Source organism: Anas platyrhynchos, chromosome 4 (assembly GCF_047663525.1).
Source record: "Anas platyrhynchos isolate ZD024472 breed Pekin duck chromosome 4, IASCAAS_PekinDuck_T2T, whole genome shotgun sequence".
NCBI classification, from domain to species: Eukaryota; Metazoa; Chordata; class Aves; order Anseriformes; family Anatidae; genus Anas; species Anas platyrhynchos.
Window position 1 is genome coordinate 55,439,581 of NC_092590.1, and position 22,139 is coordinate 55,461,719.

Sequence of the window (22,139 nt, forward strand, 5' to 3'; positions counted from 1 at the left end):
TAATTTTGCTTCCTGTTTCATCATCATTTGAACCTTCCTGAAAACGGGGAAGGAGACTAAGAACCCCTGATCCATGAGGAGGAAGGCCCCTGGGGTCTGTACAGCTACAGCTTTATTTTATTTTTATTTTTTTCTGCAGCTGAGCAGTGACAACAGCCTCCCCCTGCTCACCAGCTTCTCAGCCCTTGGCTCACGCAGTGTGCTGTTTCTCCCCGGATGAAAATATCAATCAAAGGGGAGTCAAAAGTGCAATTTTCCTCCTTTCGGGCAGCGCTGCTGCTGGATGTGAGTGCCGTGCGCCGAACGCCTGCCTGCTGCTGCTCTCCCAGCAAATGCAGGATGGCAGCTTAATAGCTGGTTACAAACAAACAAGTTCAGCCCCGTGCAGAAATGACAGCAATGAGACTGGCCCTTGGGGATTGGGAGTTTGAATCTTGTAAATAGAGCCTGCTATGCTGAAGTAATAGTGTGTCTGGCTGGAATAGCCCCCTAATACAATAAAAATTGCAGCAAATCATGAACTAGTCAGAAAGATTTATACCAATGGTCAGTCCTGCCCCTGATTTTAACCAGCGTCTTTGACAAAATTAAAATGAATGTCCTTTAAAAGCGCCCGTTTTCCTTTGCAGTACCTATCTGATACAGACAACAAGTATGTTATTTACTACAGAACATGTTTTCTCTGCTCCTGAGTGTGGAAAAAGATTTATGGTGGTAGAAATCCAGTCAATTACACTTGGGCTAAACCCAGGTCCTGTAAAGCCGGGGACAGAATATACTGTCACCTAACAGTTATAGGATTCCAAGTAAACACCCCATTTTCACTGACTTTCAGGAGGGCTCTGTGGTTATTTGTACAACGTCCACAATAATGATCAGCATTCAGGGCCTACTGGTGGGAGGCCATAAAATAAATGGAAGTTGGTAGAAAATTGAACTCGAGAGGTGCCTCTTTGGCACCCGCTGCGGTTGTCGGTTACCCGGAGCTGCCCAGGGGCAGCCGGGGCAGCCTTCCTGGGGTTCTTAAATCCTCAGCTTCTGTTCTCAGAGAAGTGCTCTGACTTGAAACACGATGTTTTCAAGGTGAAGAGGGGTGATCAGGACACTTTTGGATTTGGACACTTCATAAAAATAGGTATATAAATTGAATCAACGTGCATAAATTCAGGAATCGGAGAACAGATGTTTTACACAGCAGCGATGAGCATCCTCTCCCAAACTGTTACCAGCACCGGGGATTTGGGGCTATACAGGACACGTTGTGTAGTCACAGCTGTAGTTTCATCCTTGCTGTTTACCAAACAGATAAAGAAAGGTTCTTTGTTTTGTCAGAGCCATTGATTTCCCTCCCCAGGGAGGCTTGATCCAGCTGCCTGCCTCCTGTCCCCGAGGTGCCTGGCGGTGTCCCAGGTGAGCACGGAGGCAGAAACGAGGGCTTGAGCTGTGGAGGAGCGACTGCAGGCTAAGCAAGACACGCATCAGATAGCACTCACAGAGCGTATTAACCAGCTGGATAGAGCCTGCAACATCTACCCTGCAGCGCAGAAAAGAAATTTGTTCCTTTCCTGGGCCTGGCTTTGCTTTAAACATTGCTCCCTGGTAACCTCTGCGACATGGTGCCTGTGGGGTCGGGGATGTTTGTGTCATGTTCTTTGCAAACACAGCTCTCTGCAGCGTGACATCTCTGAGTGCTCCGGGGCCAGGGGACATTGAGCTGACAGTTGTCTTCTAGTGGCCGTGCATTGGCTACCAACACATCACCGTGCCAGCTCAGTGCTTTGCCCAAAATAATGTCAAATACTGACCTATCCTAGCTGACATAGCTTCATTAATTTTGATATTTATATTTTTTCTGCCTGAACTTCTGACCACTCCATAGAGTTTAAGAAGCTGTCTTATTTTGCCTGTGATGCATCATTTCTTGTTCACTGCTGGTCTTTTTGTGGACGTCTTACTTGGTGGTGTAGTAAAGCACACAATTCCTGGTCTGGATGAAAGCAGAGCACTGCTTTAAGTGCTGTGCTATGGTTGTGAGTGTTTTAAAATCAGCATTTTCACTCAGTAAAATACATGACTGTGGGGTAATTAATGCCTATGTAGCTGGAGGTTGTGGTGAGAGGATGTAGGAAAGTGAATGCTGGCATTGTACTACCACCAGAGTGGAAGCTAGAGCGTGGTTTGCAAGATCTTCAGATCCAAAAGTTCTCCCTGACTGTGTAAATTACATTGTTTTGTGGTGCCAAGGGACATTTGGATTTGCCTCTCAGGGCTCATTGTATAGAAGAGGCTTCTGAGCATCTGTAGGGAAAACTTGGGTTCCAGGAGTGATGGATGGGTAGCTTCATGTTTCTTACTTGACAAATGATTTCTGGAGGCTTTTCAAGCTTCTGCTGTTTCAGGGGTGTACAAGTCTCTCTCATCTGAGACTATGGAAAAGAGTTCAGTTTCAGTCAGATGCATTACCATGGAAAAGGGAAAGGAAAACAACCTAATGGAAGGAATTCAGAGGGGGTAATAGGAAAAAGTCAGGATCCTAATGGCCCTTTCAGAAGGATGTTAAGGAAGGAGGCTGTGGAGAAGAAAATTCACCACTAATAGCAGACTAACAGTCTTTCTTTTTTCTTTTATAAAAAAAAAAAATCAGTTCATAAAGCTGTAAAAGTAATAGCTTATTAAGACCAAAATTGATCCAGCAAACCTCTGCCTCAGCACTTCTGAATGGTGCATAAAACCCAGACCGAATTTCAGTCCGCCTGACTGATGCTTTTGACGTGGGTGCTGAAATCTGCAGGGGAGGGAAGGAAGACCCGTAGCTACCTTTGGAAAGGCTCTTAACCTGCAGACCACTGTTCCTTAAGGCAAAACGAATATTTAAGAGTAGCTGACAGCAGAAATGGGTGGGCTGGGTGCGTTGTGTGTGCTGGCCTGGCACTCTGGAGCAGGCCAGGTCCTGGTTTGCCACCTGAGGTGCTCCTGTGCCTCAGCTGCAGTAGGTGTGATAAAGGAATGGTGTTGGCACTCGGGTGGGGGAGAAGGAGTTGTGGGGTGGGGAGGAAGGTAGAAAGGGGTGGAAGGTGGCCTGGAGGCTGATGAGAGGAGGTGACCAGCTGGAGGGGGAGGTAGAAGGAGAATTACTGCAACTGTGAAGATCTAGGAGAACTGGGGAGAAGCTGGAGGCAGCAGAAGCTGGCAGCAGGAGTATTGGGAACTACAGAGAAGGTGGTATAAAGAGGATGGCCAAAGAATGATGATAAAGCAGCAGAAGGAATTTGTATCATGGGTTTATCCATGGTACTTGAGAAATCTTAGAAATAGGTCCCTCCAGCGCTGCTGTTTCTTTCTCAGTGATCTCCAGGGCATTTGGATGAGTGGACGAATTCGTGGCCGTTTTGCTGAGTTTGAGATGCTGCCAGACTGTGCCCTGCTTCTCTTCCACCTTGTCTGCTGATGCCTGTATGAACCTGGGCAAAAAGCATCTAATCCCGCTTTATTCCTGGATTTCACAGAACCCAGCAGTCTGCCCCAGTCACTCCACTGAGGGATGTCAGGAAGAGCCAATGCTTTGGTCCTGTTGCTTTCCATGTGCTTCAAGCTGGGCCTACAGGAGTTACTTAAACTCGCGCTTTCTTACAGAAAAGTAAAGTTTCTTATAGAAGTCGTGAAAACTCACAGCAGGCAAAACCAGAGGAGCTTTGGATGAAAGTCTTTTTTAATCCTGAAGTACCTTTAAGAGAAAATGAAATCCTTGCTGAGGGCTGGGTTCAGGCTGTGCTAAGGAGATGTAAGTGCACTGAGGAGCACAGACCTAACCTGGGGGAGCTCCTGCCCTGCTGTATCCACACCTGGAGGCCTCTCTCTTCATCTCCCCTAGTTCATGGCTCATTCAGACCCCAATCTCTCAGGGCACTGGTTCCTTATGTGCATACCTCTCACACCGTTCAGCTTTCAGTGACTGAAATTGAATTCAGGAGAGGATTTGTGGTGGGCCTTGGCATGCCTCACAGAACTTGCTCTGAACTCAGGCCTCGCTTGAGAGTGGGTGTTTGCTCCCTGCCCTAAGGGACGTGAAGCCTTTTTTAAGCAGTCCCATGAAAACATGTATATTTGCCATTAAAATTCAATTGCTTGATATCAAGATGTGTAGAGTCCCTGGGTGCTCAGCATTAGGCCATAAATGCCCAATACCAGGATGCCACAGAGCCCGGGGTAATGACATTACATGGGTTTCCTGTAGGGTCTGAGATCGGGATTTCTAAAGCCAGCAGAGCATGCCCTTCATTTTGCACAGTGGATCTATCCGTGATACTTCCAAGATGAGAAATCCTCAAGCTGAGGGGGAGAACAGCTCCAGATCCCATGGGTGTGTTTTTTCTGTCTGCTCTCTGTGTCTGGGGCATTTGAAGCTTAAATCTGTTTTTATACAGTATTATGCTACAGGGGTTGTTTTTAACCACTACTTGTTATGTAGGCATTATATACGCACATCACTTGGTATTCTGGACTAATTTATAACTTAATATCAAGTAGTCAGTCTTAGAACTGTTCAAGAAACTGTCTTAAATTGTTGTTGTTTTTTTTCCTAAACAGTGTCATAATTTAACATTAATTCAACTAATTCTTCCAATTATTTTCTTTTTAATAGCTTTTCAATTCAGATTCTGCAGGGCTAAATTTAAAAATTAAGCCCTTCTTCCATTATTATCTCAGAGGTCGTTGCAATGAACTGACATGGGCACAGTGGCACTGTCATAATACTCAAATAACAGTTGTAAAACTGTAGGGTGCATTTCTTGTTTGTGCGTAAGCAAGCACTACAGGATAAAATACTCTAAATCTAAGGTTGTAGCTTCTAAAAAGGGAAGGAAGTAGATTTTGGCTTTTCCCTGAACCTGAGAAGTTTTTGGTAAGGAAGAGAAGAGCCCTTCCTCCTTCCCATCTCAAAATGAAAGCCAATTAGAGAATGCATGTCTCAAATTGTCCAAATTAGCTTTTGAATTAGAATATATTCCCATTCAGGCCTTAATTTAATTTTTACTTTTACTCTGCAAGAAAGAGAAAGTCAGTTATCCTGGTCATTTTGGCTGACATGATTCTTGGCTTTGCTTAAATTATTGATTATAACAAGGGGAGGGACTTTGTGATGAGAACACCGCTCCTGCTAATAGAAGCCTTTCACTAAATCAATTTCTACCATTGCTGCAATGCACCTCCGGGGAGTTAGAGGTTAGCAGCCTTAAGAAGAATTTTGTCCTCAAAGAGTGGATCTTTGCCATACGTTTTTCTAAACCTTTTCATGTTTATACAGGCAGCTAAAGGAAAAAAAAAGAAAAAAAAAAAAGGGGGGAAAAAAAAAAAGAGAAAAACACCACAAGCATATTTCCGGGGTTGATTTGCAGGGTGAGGGGCTGTTCTGGTCCAAAGTTGAGCTGATTAAATCTTGATGTGATTGATATCCAGGGGCTTGTGGGCTGAAAGTACTGTTTCAAAAGCTTGTCTCCTGAGCAGAGTCAGTCAGAAAATATATCAAATCAATGTCTTGCAAGCTGGAATCAATTCAGTAGAGAATACACTGTATGCACACACTGCTGCAATTCCTCTGTAGCAAGCTCTCTCAGTTTTTCTTGGCTTCCTAGAAAATGCAGTCATTTATATGGTCAACATGTGGTGTTTCCTCTGTTACATCTACCGTCAGTGGAATAGGGGTGGCTTGTCCTTTCTCCCACCCAAAGCACCATTCCTCGTTAGACTAATTAAGTAAGTGTCTGTTTAAGCATAGCAGTGTGTTTTCCCATATTTGAGCTGGAAACTGATTTGGAGGTACAACCCAGAAGGAGAATATGAAGCTGTTGGGACATGCAGAGAGCAAACTTTAAGGATGCTGGTAGCAGATCAGTACGTGTTGAACTATATGGGAGCATCTGGTAACTGTAAGTAACGCTTTCTTTTTTATTCTACTTCTTCCAAACTCTGGTTTATAATGCCTCTTAGCTCTGGGTGTTGAATACAGTTAGTTCATCTGTTAATAAAAATGGAGCAGTGGAAGATCAGCTGATATCTGACAAAGGCAGCGTGCATGGTGCAGAGTAAATACTGTAAAGGTGTCATTTCTGGATGCTTGGCTTGTCACTTAAAGGAGTGAATTGACAAGTGATGTTTTAGATTTGTGATCCATAGAGCGTGAAGGTTTTTACATAGGTTGGAAATCCATTGTGAATTGGACTTTTATTTTCTCCTTCATGTGTCACAAATGCCTCCCCTGGGACTGCTTTATTTAATGCAGCTGAGGGAGGGGTGCGTGGGGGAAATCTGGCTAGAGCAGTACCTGCAGTCGTTCCCTGAAGTTCAAGGTAAAGCAACTTTTGATATACTGAGTGAGCTTTTGGGGGTTACAAGGGTGAGCTGGTTTATAGACACTGTTTGATAGCTATCTGTCAAAGAGTGTTGACTGACATCTTGGAAACTTTTTTTGTCTGTTTTTAGTGACCACCAGTTTTGCCAGTCCTAAATCAATCAGTTTGGCTGGCTCAGAAAAATGATCTTTGGTCAGGAAGCTGGTCCACACAAAACCTTACTGTATACAGCTTTTTTTGTCTTCGTTTGTGGAATTGTAATTAAATAATGTAACTGTATTTGCTCCTTCCAAAACCGAGCAATAAGAAGTGGTGATCTGTTTTGGCGTTTGTAAAAATCATTTCAAATTCAATTCTTTTTTTGTAGGTAAGCCAACATCACTTGTCACACTATGTAGCCATAGCAGGTTTTCAGATAATATTTCTTGTTAAGCTTAAATTGCCTTGTTTTCTTTCGTGCCTAACCAAACCAGAATAATGAGGCTCCTTTTTTTTTTTTTGTTATTTTTTTTTTGCCCCTGGAGCCTTTCAGCAGATTGACTAAGGAACTTTTTAGTCTCCTGGCTACACAAATTTCCCTTGGTTAATTGTGCTCAAACATAGCCAACGCTTTGCTAACAGAGACCTAACGAGTAGGAAGAATACGTATGAAAAATAGAGATTTTAGGACTAAGCTTTTACTTGCACAGAGCAAGAATTTTATTTGACTTTTTTATTTCATGAAGCGTTGGTGACTTGGTGTTTTTTTTGAGGGGGGGAGTAGGGTGGATTTAGTGTTCCATGTTGTTTTGTTTTCTGAAATGGGTGTGTCAGGCTTTGTAAAATTGCATTCTGGATACATTAAGAAAAAGGTCCCTTTAACAGTGATCAAAATGAATGTGGGATCATTAATAGCAAGTGTCTTTTCTGTATTTCTCTTGATTCCATGTCATAGTGGAACTCTAATTTCCTAACTGTACACCAGACTTCTTTACATTAAATATACTGAGTGTATTACTTTATCGGAAGTTTCTCTACCCTGAGATTATCCAACTCTAAAATTGCTTCACAGGGAAAGTGCAGTTTCTTAAGAAGGCTTCTCAGGGAGCAGAGTGCCATGGAAGTTGCCCCATTCTCTGTTCCTTTCAGTGACTTCTGTCCACTTTCTGTGGTTCTAGTTTCAAGGAGCTGATCCAGAAATCAGGGGTTCAGCATGCTTAATGCTTCCCAGAGGAAAACTGCCTGTCTGTTCCGGAGCTTCTAACTTGGGAGTGACTCTTCCTAGTCTGTGACAAGCTTCAGCTGTAGCAATCCCAAATAGATGTGTGGGCTGTGCCTCAAAAGAATGGTGGTTTCCCGAGAGTGGTGCAGAAGGGAGGGTTGTTTCTGAAGTGTCTCTGCCAGGAGTACAAAGAGATGCTATCTACATGCTTGACCAACCACTACTCCCAAATTTTGGTAACTTCACTATAATAAGTACTTGATGGTATTTTAAAAAAGGAGGAAAAAGAAAATCTACCACTGATCTAAAAGTTTTTATTAACTGTACAATTATTTTACATCCTCTCTTTAATTATAAAAGAATGCTTATTGGTATCTTGCATTTATAAAGGCTGTTTGTTAGTACGGGTGAATAAGAATGGTTATTTCAATTTACACCAAGAAACCAGTTAAAAATAACATGAAAGCAGAGCTGTAACTTTTCTCTTAAAATAAATACACCCAGGCCCCAAGCAGTAGTCTAAAAAGTATTTGTCTTCAAAAACAAGAATTGAATTTAGGTCATTGTTTATCTTTTAGATTAAGATTTTATTCTAAATTCATTTTTTCATTTTTTTGGTAAACGTGAAAGTTTCTAGGGTTTTTAGTGAAACTTGTCCTTTTTCGTGGGCTATCTTCAGATTTTATCTTAATTCCAGAAGTTGGGGACTTAAATACCAAACATCACAAGACACAATATAAAATTAAATAAAATCTGTCAAAGCATTGAAAGTAAGCCTACATTCATGAGTGGAGTATTTCTTTCCTGTTTATTGTTATTTATTGTTTTAAAAGTAAAGTTTCTGAAAGCCTTGCAGCTTCAGTTCTGCACTGATGAACAAATCTGGAACTTCACTTGGTAATAGACTAATGATCTTCTGTGGGACATGCTTTTGTGTTTTATGGCTTGCTGATGGACAAGGTGGTGGTCCGTGTTTGGAAGACAGAAGAATCTGTACCTTCTGGTAAAGCTGTTGCAGACGGGTCAGTTTAAAGGCCACCACATCAGGTTCTTTTGACTTCAGTTATTTTTCTTTTGGTTTATCGCTTTACAGATGCTGTGCTAGAGCTGCATGTTGTGCTGCCCGAGGTCTTTTATCTAGGCTGTTTGCAGAAGGTGACAGGATTCACTGGGAAATGAACACTGGTACAGGAACAGTGAATTCCTAGCTAGCATCTCACATGCAGTATGTTGCTGTCATCTCTCCCTTCTATCTCTTAATTCTCGTGGAATACAAATAATATGGGACACAAGCCTATAAACATTTACTGACAGAGCTCTCTTGAACCATAATAATGGTGTTATGCAGAAGCTTGTAGTTTAAGCATCTAATGACATTAATTGCAGTCAGGTAAAGGAAAATAGTTGAGGTTAAGCTCCCCCTCTCCACAAAACACCTAAATGTGTCTCTCAAGAGCAATGGGCTAATGGGCTCTGCGCTAATCACTAGATCAGAGCTACTCACAGTGCCTGTACTTCATGGCGTTTCTAATACATTCCTCTTTCCATATTCATCAAGGTATTGAAACCAGGTAAATGTGTTTGCTTGTGAAGACATTTCCATGCATTAAATGGCTCTGTACAATTTAATGTAGTAACGTTGTCCTTTTAAACATGTGCTAATAGAAAATTGAAGGTGAAAAATGTGTAGATATAATGATATTCAGTCCCGCAACTCCTGCACTGCTGCTGTCATATCAAGTCATTGTGTACCTTTATGAGAACAATTTTTTGGTGCATTTTCCTTCTGGGAATGTATACCCCTCAGAGGAAGCTTGGGTATGATAAAGCAGTTTGAAGAATCTCGTATCAGATGTGGCTTTTTAATCTGACACGGTGTAATTGTTGTGGTTACTGCTATCAAAATCTTTCAGTCCTGTTGTTAAATCCACTGTTTCCAATGCAAACCCTCTGCTGACTCCAAGCTTGAGCTCACATATGAAGGTTACAGGGGCTACAGTTCAGGTCTGTACTTCACTGGGTACATCAGCTTGTAGGAACAGCCGTATCCGGCAGACCTTAGACTCAGTTCTTCATGGTTGCTTCTGACCGGGGTCAGTAGCACAAATTTATGAGAAAAAAAAATAAAAAGCAAGAAAAAACAGGGCTATCTAATGCAGTCCTCCCGCTGTTATATCCTTTCCACTTTTAGCAGTCAGTGGATGTAGGGCTTTCAGACTTGGTATGCCATTCACATTATCTTCTTTAATTGTTCTTGATAGACCTTTCTAACATGAATTTATTTAATCATTTTTGATCTCATTTGTATTTCTGGCATACACAACATCCTGTGACCAGGAGTCCCGCAATTTAATTACGTGGTGCATGAAGAAGTACTTCCCTCTCTTATAAAATTGCTCTCTGGTAATTTCGTTAGGTGCACCCTGCTTTACTGCTGTAGGAAGCAGTAAATAACAGCGACTGTTCATTTCCTTTCCATCCTTGCCTTCTTCACACCATTCGTGGCTTTACAGATTCCTGTGACATCCTGCCCTCCTCCCACCGTCCCTCCGGGCTCCTACCACGCTCCGTGGCTCTGCCTGCAGAAGCAGTTTTATATTTATCTCTTTATGGCTTTTCCCATTCTGCTGTGCCCGTTTTTATAATGGGCTGTGTGGAAGTGTGCGCACTAGTCCCGTGATAGTGCCACTCTACATAAAAAGTGCAGGCATAAGGGTTTTGTCTTGCTCATCCTTCCTAACGTAATGCCACGCTGCTCTTTTCAGAGAGCTTGTCAGTGACCTTGGTCCTTGCAAGTGGCAGAAGGTAACTGACTGCCTGTCACTGCATGTGAGCAGTTTAAGTAGCAGAACAGAAGGGTAACAGTAAAGGAACTTTGAGAAATTAATAAAAACCAGGACCTGGAAATCCATCTGGTCAGGAAACTGAAGGCTGCATATTGGAAAAGCTGCTCTTGAAGCCATGCGTGTCCTAGTCCTGGAGGGCCTTTTGGCAGTCTTTTGTTTTTCTATATCAACCAGGTAAGTACAAATCCAGAAGGGGAAAACTTCTCATCCTACACAACCATGGCTTTCCCTAGAGCCCCTGCAGCTCTTTGGCACATCCACAAATTACAGCATATCCACCAAAGATCAGATAATGTTTTTAGCTGGGGAAGGACCACGCTATTCCCCGTGCATATCTCGATCTTTCATGGTTTGTGACAATTAGCTGCGTTTTTTCCATAGTGCTAATAGGTCTCAATGGCTTGTGGTATGTTGTACGCTGGAGATATTTTGTGTATTGTTTTTACTCGATCTTGTCATTTTTACATTCTTGCAAGGTAGGAGATTCTAGCTCTGGGTTCACAATGGAGAAGACTTTTGATGGTTGTTACGTTCTGGACATATGCAGCTTTAAGGAGAGTTTGTCCTCAGTTTTTCAAAGTGAGTTTTGATGATAAACCTTGCGTCGAACAAGAAAACAGGAGGTGCAAATTGCAAGTGAAATTCTGTTGTGATTCTGCAGAATTCACCCTTTTTTTTTTTTTCTCTCAAGTGCTTGTCCAGCATAAGACTCCAGCTGATGTGTTAGCTTTGTTCCTGGCTACCATTTCTTGTTAGACTTGCCAGGATGGTCTGTGACACAAGTTATTTTTCTGTATTTTCTTCTAATTCTTGGTGGTGGTTATCTCTCTGATACCAGTTCTGTCTCCCTAAATCTGGATTACTGAATCTAGCTTCAATGATGTCCATAAATCCATCCCTATGAAAAATAAATACAAAATTATAGCGCTGGGGTGACGTGAAATAGATACAAGAATGCAAATAATGACTTTGCTTGTGCTGGGTGGATGCTTTCAGAGATGATTTATCTCTCTGAGTTTGCTTTAATGCCTAAAGATACCTGGATGCTATGAATAAAGTTTTAATGGAAAGCATATAATGATGTAGAGAGGGGAAATACTTAAACCTCGAGGCTGTGGTAGCCCCGTTTGCTCTACCAGCAGGCTTCCCTCTGGACTGGAGGAGGCTGCGGCCCATGGAGAGCCCCCGCAGGAGCAGGCCCCGGGCCGGAGCTGCAGCCCGTGGAGAGGAGCCCACGCAGTAGCAGGACGTCTGGGGGGGAGCTGCCGCCTGTGGGGGACCCGTGCTGGGACAGTTTGCTCCTGGGGGATGGACCCTGTGGGACGGAGCTGTGTGGGAGCAGTGCTTGAGGAGCTGCTGCCGGTGGGCAGCCCCCTCAGGCTCAGCTGGGGAAGGACGGCATCCATGAGAGGGACCCCATGGGGAGCAGAGCCGAGAGTGACCGTGAAGGAGCAGAGAATTTTTAAGTGGTCTACCTGTCCTTATCTCAACCCTTGAGCCCTTTCCATGGTATTTTTTCTCCCTTTCACATTGAGGAGAGGCAGTGAGAGAGAGGTTGTGGTGGAGCTCAGCGGCCCAGCTGGGCATACAAAGCCTGGGCATGGCTCTGGGCAAGCTATTTCGTGTATCTCAGACCTCTCCTCATACCTCTGTTCACTGTGTTTAAAGTGGAGCTCACTTTCTGCTGCTATGAAGATAAATTCATTCATACAACACTTTGTGGTGCTCTAGAACAACCGCCGCGATTTGCCACGCACCCACGTTGACTGAGGGATGTGCAGACCTTGTGCCGGAGGAAGGAAACGGCTCTTCTTGCAGGTTTTACTTTTTTCTTCAAGAGAAACATTTAATTTCAGAGAGTAACACGGTTGTAATTCAATTTTATGTTCTGTTTTCATTGAATCATTAAATTCAGAAAAAGAGGGTTTTTGAAGGCATTTGCACAGGGCTGTGAATGAAGCCGTCAAAGGAAGGCGGTTTTAGCCAAGCTGAATTGTGTCTGCGCCAGTGGCCAACTTGACTGGCTCTTAATTAGCCAATGATAGGCACAAAACCCGCTAATGAGAGCTTCTTTAAAATTTCAGGCTGTCAGTGTGTTTATTCAATACGTTCTCCAGAGAAGTGCAGTCCTGCCTTTGGCTCTGCACCTTGTTCCCCCCTGAATTCGGCAGGCTTCCTCGTATTTTACATTAAGAAAATGATCGGTTGCCTGGCACCTTACTTCTTAGGCCATTTTTTATTCTCTGCAGTTCGTATTCTAATGGGAAAAAAGCGCTGACTGTGGCGGATCCCTTCTTCCGTGCTCTTACTGTCATTCAGATTGAAGAGATGTGCTAATGCCACCAGACTTAAACTCGAGGCTCCTTACCCTCAGCTGGAACAAATCTGTAAAATTGTGGCGTCTGAGCTTGCTGCCCTGCCTGCAGCACGCACAGTCCCTCTGCACAGCGCCTGCTTCCCCTCTCGCAGTCAGAAAGGCATCGGTGTAAAACTGCTCTTTGTGTCAGCACTTACAGCCTGAATTTATCCCGGATTATACTTGTTCGTTGCCCAAAATTAAATCATAGAATCATAGAATATCCTGAGTTGGAAGGGACCCTTAATCGTTAATGGTTTCTTCTCTGAACAGCTGCACGCTAACATATGGATTCACATTGATCAGACAGAGTCAGGCTCTGTATTTTAGCAGAGAAGCACATAAATTCAGAGGTGCCACCAAGCTGATGTTTCCCTGCTTTCTCTGCCAAAGAGTTGGCTGCCGTTGCTGAGACAGATGAATTTTCTGGGGGTGGGAGAGGCTGGGCGCTGCGTGCATGAATTGCTCTCCCTGTGCTGGGGTGTGCTGGGCAGGGAGCCTGCTGGGGTGGCGGGGCCTGTGGGGACCCTGCTGCCTGAGTCCTGCAGTCCCTTCTCTCACATGGCTGTTGTTTTTTTTGTCTTTAGATCAGGCAAATCCCCCTTTTAAAACAATGACAAGTGGTTAAATGGGATATGAACCCAGAACACAGGAGCACATGCAGCACTCTTGTGGGGAAAGGTATAGGAAGGAGAGATATGGTGCCAAAAATCAGAAAAGCAGGTGCAAACTGCTGCTGCCAGATTGTTGTAGCCCTGCAAGCTAAGTCACGAAACCACACTTACAGGTTTGCTGCTGAGGCAGAAGGTATTGGTCTGGATGAATTTAGTTGCTTATAATCTCTCGAGGCACAGCACAATGCACGCTCGCCATGGATTTGGAGCAAGCCAGAGGTAGGCTCTGTTGTGTGCTGACCTATTGTTATTTTTTTCAAGCAAAAGCTTTTGCCACCTAGTGGAAAAAAACTAGCACTTCAGCTAAGCAAGAAAGCCCCTCACCCTGGTCATATACAAAGTGTGTTTACATGCATGGGTAACTCGCTAAAACAGGAGCAGATTATTCTGATTTCACTTGGAATTTAGAAGCAGAAATCTTCTGAGGTAGTGGAGCATTTTGTTCACGTGTTATTTAGGGCTGTGTCTCATTTAAGCACGAAGCTGGTGAACAAAGGGTGTTCGTTTGTGTGCTGCTCTCTCAGGATGAAGACAGTTTAACAAGTGAAGGAAAGCAATGAATCAAGTGATGCAGAAGTTTTTGCAACCCACTACAGCACCTTCAAGCAGTGATTCATCAGCCTTTGCTGAGGTGCTCCATCCTCATCCCACTTGATTCCCAGTGCTCTTGCTGTGCCACCATCACTCTGACCTCCTCCTCCTCCTTCCTGCAGGTGGGGTGAGCCTTCCCAGATCATGGCTTGCTTCTTCTTGGACCACAGATTCTGTCACAACAGCCCTGCAGGGCACCCCCAAGTCTCAATTCTTACATTTGCCAGACTCCGCGTGTTTTGTGGCTGGCTATTTCCTGTTAACAAATGGTTTAGTCCTCCCATTCTTACCTATTTTGGTCCATTTTCCTGGAGGGAGCACGTGGACGTTTCCTCGTGGTGTCTCTGAGGCACTTTTCCCTGCTCCTGCTGTTAGTAACAACTCCTGCAAGCACAAGCAGAGGGGCTGGTTTCTCAGCTTCACCTCTGGTCCTCAGGCTGTGTTCCCTCTCTGCAGAGACCTCGCAGAGCCCCTGAAATCTCCCTTTTACTCAGGACAGGCAGTACTGTTCTGGATACTCATCCAGAGCCACTATCAACAGATACCTCCAGGACCCCAAAGCTTTCTTCCCCAGATCCTTCCATGATCCTACAGGCTGAGCACGCACATCCTCTGATGCTGTAGGTTGGGGCTTTCTTGCCCCATGGTTTCATGGGCTCCTGTTAAACAGGAAAACTGTTTCTGAGCAATAATTCCCCAAGCCTATCTCCATCCCTCTTGAGAAAGTGTAGCTTTTTCTCTCCTCAAGTCACTTGCCCTTGGTTTTCTTCTGTTATTGTGCTGCTGCTTTGGTTCCTATGTCAACAGCTTGGGTTTTGGTGGTTGAAAGAGAGAAGGTGCCAGGCAGGTCCTGCAAACAAGTGGGTTTAATGCTTTTTTTCTTACCGCTGAATGTTGACTAATCTGCTTTCCTCTCTCTTCCCTCAGATTAGTCATCTCTGCTTTGAACGCCTTGTGTGCCTGTAGTAGCTCATTATTTACATAGCAGGACAAAGATCACATCGTCTTTTAAAAAAAACTATTAAGAGAGAACAGCACGAGCGCTTCATCCCAAGCTTCTGTAGGATTTGCAAGTCATCAGCCTTTTCCGGTAATGCCTTATAGCACAGGTGGCCAAAATGGCAGCTCCTTTTGGCACGGATGGTGCCGGGTGGGGGTATGCCCATCCACACCACTCTTCAGCACCGTTTCCTGGACCCGTTTGGAGATCTCCCTCCTCTGAGTTCCCGAAACGAAACGCAGGCGGCTGGCTCAGCAGCCCCCGTGAGGAGGAGGAGGAGGATGGGGTTGTCATGCCAACCAGCTGCCTGCTGATCTGTGAGGAAAGGTGACACCGAATGGCCGGTTTCTGCCTGTTTGTCACTCCTCCTCGTTCGGCTTCCTACATTCGGCAGGCTTGCTTGATTTATAATCACCCGTCCCGGTGACTTGCGGCTCTGCTGCCTTTATTTCTGAGATAACACTCGTGCCTCTCGTGGTGATGCTCGGCAGGGCTACCTGCTGCCCATCGCTGCTCTGAATTACGAGGATGGGTGGTACCATCAGCAGTGCTGTAAGGCATGCCGAGTGAGGAGAAAATTTGGCTTCTGGGTGTGTTTGGTTGGCACACCCTGGCAGCTGGACCTCGTGCACTGAGCCCGCTGCAGGAAATGAATGGGATAAAAACATTCGGGGTCAGTGCTCTTTCTGTTGTGCTGTTTAATGGAGGGTGCTCGTTTATTTTTGCCTTCACTTATTAATTCGTCTTCCTGTCCCTTCTCATGCCTTTCTTGATCTTCAGTGTGAATATGGGGCAGGCAGAGGGGGGAATACACTCCTCTTAGGGTCAAATGCCAAATCTGTTGAAATCAGTGGGCTCTTCTCAAGAAAAAATCAGTGTGGTTTTTGTTTGTTGTTTTTTTCTTTGTTTAGGCCCAGGAGATAGAAGGAAAACATTTTTTATTTCAAAATCCTAAAGGCTCTGAAGAGGAAGAAATGCTTTCCCCCACCCTACCCCCCTCATTTTTAATAAAGCCTTTCTATCCATTCTATCATTTTTAATAAAACCTTTCTTTCCCCCTTCCCATCTTCTCCTTGTGTGCCCAGAAGTACAATATCTACAACACACACATCACATTATGAGCCTGCTCTTTCCTTATGCTTTCACGCCAGCAATGAAGGAAGCCGTCAGATTTTATGTAGTGGTTTCCCATTGCTACCTGAACACGCTGTTGGCAGCACGCTGTTGGATCCTGTCTCTGTCCCATTGTTTGCAATTTTTGGAACTTTGCTGCAGATCTTTTACTTTAAAATGAGCCTTTATAGTTTAAATTCCTTCGTGTACAATGTATTTGCTGGGATGTGAGAGACTGAAAAAATGGATTAGTGGATTTACTGGTGGCCAGATTACTTTTCTCGATTTGGAGAAATCTGACCATGTCCCTGTTTAGACCATTGTACTTCCAGGCTGGACACTGAACACTCCTTTTCTTTTCAATTAACTTCTCAATGTGGAAATATGCTTTTGAGAGAATCAAAGTCTAGATCAAGTCCTGCAGTTGGATGGTATCCCTTTTCTTTGGAGGATTATTTTAGGAAGAGCAGACACAAAACACGAATTGAGAGAGCTAAACCAAGCGTACCTACTTTCTGAAAGGAGAAAAGTGAGATCTCTCATCTTTATCTTCGCACAGTATGGGTATTTTATTTCCTAACCTATTTAGATAATGAGGATCAAGTGCTTGCAGGTATTGTTGGGTCTTGCTGGCAAGTGGTCTCCCTTGGTCATTCAGCTGCCACACAGTGAAAGGACTGACAGAAAATCAGGCCCTTCCCGTGATTCCAGTGGAGCTGCATTTGCATCAGCTGGAGACTACATTTACATCATCAGCTGCTTCCAAGTACAAGTGATGATGGCCATGGAAGCGAATCCCTTAAAAAAAATTTAGTCACTGACTTTTGTCTCCATCCACTGCGCCGTGTTTGTCATCACCACCAAGTTCTCATTGAAGTGGAGATAACACCAAGCTGCTGCTTTTATCAGCCTTTGATTAGTTTATCTAAAGGAAAACAGAAAAGGTGCTTCTGATCTATTTTAAATTATTTTTTGTGTTCATGTACAGTACCCGTGCTGGTGCATTTTTCCTTGAGGTATCAATTATCAGCTTTTCTTTGTATCACAAAATGCGATCTTTTTCTTCCAGGCCTAAGCAACCTGTAAATACACCAGGCATCTTCCTCTACCTTATCTCTGCAAAGGGAAGGAGCTAGATTGTTTTTTTCCAGCCAAGAGTGTTGAGATTTGCTACTGAAATGAGGTGGGATTTCTAGCCTTTGTCAAGAAGAGATCCAGGTTTATTTAATTTAGCACAAACACAGTGCCATACAGCCCGATTTTCAGTACTGGACTGGTGATAAATCAACTGACGACAGCAGTGGGTGGAGTGCTTGGCTTGTTTTATACTGATAAATGCCAACTTTACAAGGGACAATGGAGATACTGGATTACTGGGTAGCAGAATTTGGTCCACAGGAAATCCGGTGTATAGCTAATGTTCCCCTAGAGATATATATATATAAAATGAAAACTTCAACGCAGCTTACTCTTTAATTAACAAATATTGTGCTGCACCTTTGCATTCCTGCTCTTCTGGAAATTTTCTGCAGAGCTCTGGCCAATTTCTTCCAGTCTGTGTTTTTTCTGAGTGACTGGCCTGGGTCTCCCCTGGCAGTGGTTTCTAGCTCTGCCTGCAGGAGAAGGCCTGAACTAGTTACAGGCTGCTCCTGCTGCATGGCACTGAGCCTCTCTAATCGTGAAACATCCACAAATGACACACAGACAGCAGTCAGGAGCAGCAGCTGGGAGGCTGCTGCGTTTAGGTTCAGGGCGCACTGTTTGCATCTGTCGTGGTGCCACCGATAAGGCCTGCACTCGGTCAGCGCTGCCCTGGAGTGACACGGGGTGACTGCTGTGAGGGAACAGTCATGGTTGTGGCGTTGCAAAAGGATGGAGAAATAGATGGCCTCGCATGCTGCACGTTTGCTCTGATGGATCTTGCTGAATGCTGCGGTAATTGAATGAGGGCTAAAGAGTGATTCGTCGTGGCAGCAGTTTGATTAGTATTCTTTCTTCCCCTGAAACAGCAGTGAAATAAATGATCAAAGTCCTACTTTTGCAGAAGAACCTCCTCACCAATCACATGTGCTCTTCAGTAAAATATATCGTTACCATCTCTTTTCAGTATCGTAACACAGTTTTCCTAGATCAGCACCAGATCATAAAATAGTTTTACTTTGAAATAACAATGCAATTCCTACATTTTCTAGTTGCTGTGCCAGGCTTAGTACCTGATCCGGAGCTGCAGCGTGGAATTTGAGTGCTCGCTGTCAGGTAGCTGGCAGAGGCTGACATTTGGGAAAGGGAGTTACAAGCAGCAGTATGGTACACTGTATGGGCTTTATGGTATCTTCTTCAGAATGCAAAATGTGTTCACAAAGCTGTCCTAGCCTGAATTACCAGCTAAATGTGTTCGTCTTTACGGAGGTTTGTGTCTGCTAGTTCTTTCAAACGGCTGAAGTAGCGGTTTCCTTTTGTGTACCAGGCTTTATTTTCCTGGTATTTTTGATTTTTTTCTGAACTCCTCAGTTACAGTGATACCGGGATGAAGGCTGTATTAGGTGGTGGCTGTTTTTTTTTATTCATTACAGGCAGCTTGCTTCAGCCATTCAGACAAAAATTCAGACACAAGCATTTATTTGAGTGAAACTAGACAAGACAGTTGCAGCAAGAGAACAAGTCCTTGCTGCTGTGCTGAGCTGTGCACGTGGAGCTTCTAGCCCCCTGCCTTTGGGGCTGACACTGGACTTCATCACCTGTGTGCATGCAGGCAGAGGAGTCACCCTGTGCACCAAGTGCTCCAGAAAAACTGGCTTTCAAAGATCTGCAGCCCTGTGGGAACCTGCATGGCTTAGAGCTCATCCTTTTGTGTGGTTGTGCAATGGTCTTTTCCACTGATCAGAATCTGAATCTTTCTTGCTGTAGAGAGACAAGCTCTAGAGGTAATATGAAACCAGGTTCTTAATCTCAGTATCTTTTTTTTTTTTTTTTTTCCTGCAGTTCAGATACAGTGGTTTTATCGTACTCTATTTCAGAATTGCTTTTCGTAGTCCCGTTGCTCTATGCATTTCATGCAAGAAACCTCTTCTGGTATAGCCTTTCAGGAGACCCTGGCCTTCTGTAATATGCGTGGTAAATAAACCAACCATGGTACAAACGGATACACATTTTCTTGAATTATATCCTAATTTTGTTTTGTAAGCCATGCTTTTCATATTATCAGAACAACAACACTTTTCAAAAAGCACACGCAGGCCTGTTTCTTTGAGCATGTCTGTGCTTTTGGTTTCTCACTGTGATAGGCCTGCTTCTGTTGTACAGAAATTTTTCAGTTATTGGTTTCACAAAAAGTCTTTCTAGAGGGGGTACATCCACCTTTCCTGGCCTCACATCTGCCTTTTGGAAGGCATGATGGTACCATATGTCATCAGGATATAAGAGTTCATATCAGCAGTCTACACGGAGTCACAGCCAGAACTATTTCATCAGCTAATCAGTGAAGAACACGGAAAAGGCCAGGAGATGCCAGGCAGAACTTTACCTCCTGGGAATGACTGGGAAGGAATTGCAGGAGGGTTCCTGATGGCCATAAATCATCTGCCACTGAGGAAGCATGTATGGCTTGGTCATCCACAGACCAGAAGGAACAGCTTCCATCTAATGTTTTATGCTCCAAAACCTTGGAGACATAAGAGGAGTTCTTAATTTCAGATGAAGTCCAAGGTGTTCAATTATATTTTCTCTTGGGTTTGTTACATGCAGGTTGTCTGGCGCAAAGTGAACAGAATTGGCTTGAGTAGATACAGATGCCTGCTTCCCTTCTCCCTCATCTTGTGGCTGGCACTTTCCCTTTTGAAGAAAATTGGAACTGAAAGGACCATTGGGTGTAGGAGGGTATCAGTATGGTGCCTTCATGTTCCCTGTGCCCTGGTAAGGAACCATCCTTACAGTGGCCCATGCAACAAACAGTAGGCTTTGTGACTCGATGTCATGCTATTTAACAACGTCCTTTAGTTTCAGAGAAAAAAAAAAATATTTTACTACCTATAATTCTATATTGAAGGACAGAAAACGTGTGGGTGTCCTGTAGTAGGTCTCTGGTGCCACAGTGCCCTGTCAGATTGTATTTGTATGTTGACTCTTACTTCCAGCTCTCACATGCTGCATCTCTTGCAGTGGTTCATTGCCTTTGACTTGCACGATGAATGCTTTCATCTCCGAGAGCAGGCAGTGAAGTAGGCAGGCTTTCTAGTCTGTGTTTTTATTCCCTTAACCGACTGGTTTGGCAAATGGTGTTTCAGTGTGAGCACATCGGGTCTGGCTTCGTCCTGTTCAGCCGTGTTCAGCGTGTGGTCCCAGCCCAGTACCTCTGCACGAGGAGTACCCCAACACGAGCACCAAGTGTCTCACCCACAGACTGCATCGTGGTTTTGTGTGGGAAATACAGCTCTTTGAATGTCCTGGGCTGTAGTAATTGAAATCATTTTGTTTAGGTCTTTCTGGTACAATTATTATAACAAGTTTGTTGTGTCCTCTGCATCCGTGGTTGATTGGTTTGAAATAAATAATTCAGTGCATCCATAGCATAACACTTTGCTAACTGTATCTGTAAATACGTGTGCACACGTGTCTGTAAGCCAGGGACAGAAGCAGTGTCTACATTAAAGCAAGGAGAAGGCATTTCATGTCATGGCAATGCTGAAGTATGATTGTTTAATGCCATAAACTATATGAACCTGAACTAATTTGAAATTCTCTTCTCTATATAACAAAGACTTATTATTTTCCTGTTCCAGCATGCACTGAAAGGCCTGATACGTGTTTTGTGAACGCTGGCATTATTGTGATATTTTGTAATTCCATGAACCGGTTATTTACATTTACCCACGTGTACATGGACTTGCAGATGTCACCACACAGACTTCAGTGTGATATTTAGACATTCAGTATTTGTACCTGTCACTTTTTGCCTGATGTGATCAAATTATTGAAAGTGTCTTGCTTTTATTTTTGTGTGGTTGGGAAAAGTGCAGGTAAGTTGTTAGACTGGAAAAATAAAACATGCAAGACTGAAGGTGAATGGGGCTTTAGAGCACGTAAGACCTTGGAGTCAGGAACTACGTGGGTGAGTGCAGTAGAGAATATAGAGGGGGGCATATAGAAGTGGGTGTTCACTGTACTTGGGAGTTTTTGTAGTTGATTATTCGAATGTCACTGTTTTCAGATACTGGGCCATGAATTGTGGTCTGTGAGGCTCATTATTGAATTTAAGTGTAATGATGCTGTCGTGTTTCTTCTCTGCAGAGCTTTCTAAGATTAGTCTTGAAGTCGTAAATCAGTGACTTAAGAACTGTGAGTGGCTTTGTGGGAGAAATAACCTGGGTTGTGTCCTAAAGTGAGAGTCAGATCAAGTTATCATGGCATTTGCGTGCATGCAGGTGCATAAATATGGATAGCAGAAATGAGAGGGATTCAATGGGCAACAGAAGTGCTAAAGCACTTAAGAGACTTGAGGTCAGATTAACAAGAAACTTTTAATTCAAAAAAGACATGGAAGAGAAATAAAACTGTATAAATGAAGATATTAAGATGTTCTTTTGTCTTTTCCTGTTGGCTCTTTTTTCACAATAATGTAAGAAAACACTCCATAAAATGTGTTGTCCATCAGTTTCAAATTATTGACCTTCCATTAGCTTCCATTAATTTCATATGAGTCAAAATAATGGAGTGTTTATCCTATCAGCTTCAGAACAATTTCCTAAACAAATTCCAGTGCTTCTGATGGGGTGGACATCTTCCCCTGGTCAGGTTATTCATCTGCCCTCCGCTCTGTGTGTTTTAAGGACTGTCTTTGAAGGCTGGAAAAGTTGCTGGAGTAGATGAGCCACTGCTCCTTGGTATAGTGTTTTCTTTCTTTCCTTTTTTTTTTTTTTTTTTTTTTCTTCTCGCAATAGCTCAGTTCAGAGTGCCAGGATCAGTTCTTGTCATGTCTGCTCGAGTGCTGGTGAAATGTCCAGGAGGGTACT

The 22,139-nt window shown here is 43.7% G+C and overlaps 1 protein-coding gene across 31 annotated transcripts in view; it reads left to right on the forward strand.

Annotated features, from left to right (window-relative positions):
• Positions 1–22,139, forward strand: part of APBB2 (amyloid beta precursor protein binding family B member 2) — a 159,324-nt gene that overhangs the window by 76,073 nt on the left and 61,112 nt on the right. The window lies entirely within an intron of this gene.